This window comes from Vulpes vulpes, chromosome 1, assembly GCF_048418805.1.
Source record: "Vulpes vulpes isolate BD-2025 chromosome 1, VulVul3, whole genome shotgun sequence".
Taxonomy (NCBI): Eukaryota; Metazoa; Chordata; class Mammalia; order Carnivora; family Canidae; genus Vulpes; species Vulpes vulpes.
The window spans coordinates 100,842,584-100,847,418 of record NC_132780.1 but is presented as its reverse complement, the minus strand read 5'-3'; the positions used below and the strand labels follow the sequence as shown (position 1 = coordinate 100,847,418).

Genomic DNA, 4,835 nt, shown 5'->3' with positions numbered 1-4,835 from the left:
TTCCAGTCGGGTATAATCTTTTGCTTTCAAGCAGATATGGCATAAATGACTTTCAACCTGAAAACCTGGCTAAAAACCTATTTCATGATTAATTAGTCCCTTTTAGAAACTCAATTAAATGCTGGATGCCACATTTTAAATGGAGAGATAATGACTGACGGAACGGAGAAACATGGGTGTGCATAAATTGTCTCTGACCTCATTTAAAGACTTAAACTGAAAATTTAACATCAAAATGAATATTATAATAATGCGTCATGTCCATCATTCTCTCAGCCAATGTAGCATCATCAGGTTTTACCGCAACGTGAATACTGACATTGTTTCATTAAGTCTAACATTTGTTTTAGTCAAAGTACACAGTTCCTACAGGGTGACATCTGTAATTGTCTTAGAATATATCAGTTTTCATAGTACTGTGCAGACTTTTTCATTCTTTGGTAAATTTTACTTTGAGACATTTTCAGACTAAAAGCATAGAAATCCTGGGAGTGACTGTTTGATGAGACTGCTGGAGCTGATAAGAGCATTAGAGTCATCCATCTGGTCCAATTTTTCATTTTTTTTAATTGCCATATTCAGAATCAGAGAAGTTTTTTTTATAGTCATGATCATAAAATACTTTTTAATGGGTTTATTTTAATATCTGGGTGTCTGAACTCAGATTTATCTGGCTTCTTTTTTTTTATTTTTAAAAACATTTATTTATTTGAGACACAGTGAGAGAGACAGCATGTACAAGGGTGAGGAAGGGTGAGAGAGAGAGAGAGAGAGAGAGAGAGAGAGAGAGAGAAAGCAGGCTCCTCACTGAACGGAGATCCCTACCCCTTGCTCCATCCCAGGATCAGGCCCAGAGCTGAAGGCAGATGCTCAACCTACTGAGCCACCCAGGTGCCCCTGGCTTCTTTTTAAAAAAAATATCTAAAAATGTGTTGGTTACTTCTTTCATAGAAATAAAAAACTTAAAAAAAAAAAAAAAAAGAAATAAAACCTTAAAAAAATAAAACCTTATATGAACAATGGATTGTCTGATGCCAGATAAGTTAGTAGTTTATTTTTTCTACACTCAAACATAAAACTGCTTCAGTTTATTTTTTAACCTTACAGTGTTGGATTTTAGTCATTTTAAAAATTATTTTGATACATACATACATGCCCTTTCTTTTTTTATTTTTGTGCTAATATCTAAAAAGTAGTGTTTTGTAACATTTAGTTTGAAGTACAAATTATAAAAATGCTGATGACATCCAATTGGGAAAAATAACAAAGGAAAAATAAAAGCAGAATCACCATTATATTTTATTACTCATTACCTAGATACAATTACAATTATTTTTCTGATGAATTTTGCCTGCCTGCCTTCCTTCCTTCCTTCTTTTATCTACCATATCTATCATTGAATCATCCATACTTTTCTGTCTTTTTGGAACTTTAAACTTACTCCTCAAAAGAGCATTACTTTAAGGCTTAATAGTTCATTTTCTGTTCGGTCATGTTTATAATACAGAAAAATATACATTTCATTGGAATGAAACAACCAGGAAAAAATGGCATTAAGGCCTTCAAAAAGAAACATTCAATGAATAAATACAAACTAATGTAAGAGACTTTTAACAAAATGTAATCATTGTGATAAAATTGCAAGCAACAAAAACTTATGAACATGTAATGAGCAATGGCAATTTGGAGGAAATATTTAAAGAAAACCATTGGCTTGGGATACCTGGGTGGCTCAATCATTTAAGTGTTTCCCTTTGGCTCAGATCGTTCTGGGATGGAGCTCGGAGTTGGGCTCCCTGTTAGCATGGGGCCTGCTTCTCCTCCCTCTGCTCTTCCACCCGCCCCACCCCCCATGCTTGCTTGCTGTCTCCCTCTCTCTCTCATGCTCTCTCTCAAGTGAATAAATAAAATTTTTAAAAGAAAAGAAAAGAAAACCATTGACTTCATTACAACATTGCTGGCTAAAACCAAGTCCCTACTGTACAGAATTAAATCTTTTTTTTTTTTTTTTTTTTTTTTTTTGTCAAAGACTCTGAACTAGAAGATTCTCATTGAGTAAGTGTCTTTGGCATCCATTCTGGACATAGAGTTGTCATTAACGTACATTGGTCCTGCCTTGTGGATAGAGATCACCATAACAGATACTCATGGAAGGTCATTTAGCTTAGAGCTCATAAAACAATTAAAATACCTTTAGTAACCATAATATAGAGAATACTGGATTAGGTGGATCATTAGTCTCAGCTGATATATTTGTTATATTTTTAACATACTCTTGGGATATGCTACTTTACCACCTATACAATTTCCCTAACATCACTTAAACAATATTAATTAGCTATCTCCTCAGTTGTGACTGTCAATAACAAATGCATTCTTCTAAGAATTCGAGACAAAATTTTAAGGTGTAAGACTGTGCTCAAAAAGATATTAGCAATACCTTTTTAGTAATAAATTGTGTGTGTGTGTGTGTGTGTGTGTGTATCATAATTATACGGGTTGGTTTGAGTCTTCTTTGAAGCTACTCAACTGAATGCAAAATTATAGCTTCTATTATACAAAAATAACAAATAAAATAATTAACATCCTTGAACTTCACAAGATTGTAATTTGGCAGAAATATTTGGCAGACATTACAATCAGGTATCCACTAGGATATAAATAGAGAATACAGAATATTTCTCTTGGCATTTATGTCAACAAGCCATAAAGACAAATACTTTAGACAGTTTCCAAGAAATGTCTTTCCTAATTGTTGTTAGATTGTTCAAAAGATATAAAGTCTTTTCTAAAATACAATAATTTTAAATTTAGTTTGAAGTAGTTAAAACACTCGTGACGAAAAAAAATATGCTCTCGACTTAAGTTACCTTTCTCTGAACTTCTGTATATAATGTGAATGAGCACTTCATAGGCCACATTTAACTAAATGCCTTCATAATCAATAATCACAAAGTATTCATTATCTGTATTTTTCCTAATTAGAACCGACATTCTAGAAAAATGCTGTGCGTGAATTAAATACAAATGAATTTACTGACTACATTATGGCATTTAGGATGGTTCGCTGTATGTTTGCTGGTAGTTTAAGAACTAACCAGCAAGCCCCAAATTGCAACTGGAAGTTTGAGTTTACAAACTCACATTTACAAAAAATAGTGTAATTTTTCTTAAATGCATAGAAAAATAGTAAGTGTTCATGAATAATATTCCAGTGAAGTCATAATTATTTTATAGAGTTAAGTTTTCATATATAATATATAGAACAAGATATGATTATTTAACTGTGAAATATTAATTCACTTTGAAATAAGTAAATGAAAAAATAAATATCCTTTGCTTCAAAAGGTAAAAGCAAGCATAGACCTTTTTATCACTGGAATAAAATTCCTGCTAAGAGTTTAATTTAAAAAATATATGTTGGTCACAACTCTTAATTATTAAAATCAAATTTTGTGGCTTCAATTTGATCATTTATTTCTATTATTAAACCATTTATGTTTCAACTGGTTTAGGAAGTATATTTAAATTCTGTGAATATTCAGGCCAGTATAAGAAAGATACAGTGTTGCAATATTTTAATTAATATATTTGAAAATTATAACTGCATATTTATCAATTTAAAATTTTACTTTAATTATTACTAATTGTTCTTTTATAATTTAAAATTTACTAATGGGTATATGGTTTTCATAGAAATTAAGGAATTTGTCCAAGATTACATAGGTTTAGGCAGTTAAATGGATTAGAAGAGGCACTTAATTATATTTTTCTGTTTAATTTTGAAGAAAGTTAGAAGGATATTTAAATATATTTTTCTATCTGATTTTGAAATGCTTTTTCTACTACACTCCCTATACCTGTCACTGAACTAAACTTACACATCTTGTTATTCATTGTTTAACAAGCCTAAGTATTGCACAGATGCTTAACATGCCAACATATTTTAAATGAAAATTAAAATAATTTCTCAAAGATATATACGGAGAAGTCATCGAGTAAAGATAGGGGAAAGGATATTCTAGAATTAATAGTTTGAGCAAATACATGGATACAGGAATATAATATAAAAGGAATTCCATGATATTTACTGGGCAGGGGAGATACCATGATGAAGAAAGTGGTTTTCCCAGGGCGATGCTTACCCACTGCACTCTGAATATGCTGAAATTGTGATTTCTCCAAATGTGGGATAGTAGACTATATAATTTGTGGTAATGGAGGACTGCTATCTTGTTTTCCCCTAAAAATAAAAAAATAAAAATAAAAAGACTTCAGTGAGATTAGACCACAGAGGCCACATTATAGACCATAGAATGAGAGTGTGTGTCTATGAGTGTTAGGGACAGGGGTGGTAGGTAAGAGATGATATTTGTCTCATATGCTAGGGCATTAAGAAGAGAGTTTGTATTACATGAAAAAAAAAGTAATAAGATCAGATGGACATTTCTGAATCTCAGTCTTGGAGAGCAGAAGCAAATATTTAAAGAAAAAAGATTGCTATGGTATTCTTCTCCCTATCCTCTCAACCCTCAAATAATTGCAGTTTTCCTTTGCGTGTGATAATAATGTTGGTTCCAGAATGCTATGATTAAAATGATGCCAAGAAATAATAGTAAACTCAAAATAAGCTGATCTAATTCTCTTTCATTTTTAATATAAACAAACAAAAAAGTTGAACCTGAGCATCGGTCTGACATCATTAAGTGAAGGTTAAGTTATCTCACATAGCCTATATTTACTAAAACAATTGAAATGTAGCTAACGGAGTAGATTTCAAGGTATAGTATGATCATAATAATATCTACTTTTAAAATATCAATATCCATATCCAG

At 31.5% G+C, this 4,835-nt stretch overlaps 1 non-coding gene across 1 annotated transcript; it reads left to right on the top strand.

The window, feature by feature from the left end:
* The first annotated feature begins 4,083 nt into the window (after positions 1 to 4,083).
* On the top strand, positions 4,084 to 4,246 carry LOC112913842 (U1 spliceosomal RNA). The gene has a single exon (XR_003233757.1). It is a non-coding gene; the product is annotated as a U1 spliceosomal RNA (small nuclear RNA).
* Positions 4,247 to 4,835: the final 589 nt, after the last annotated feature.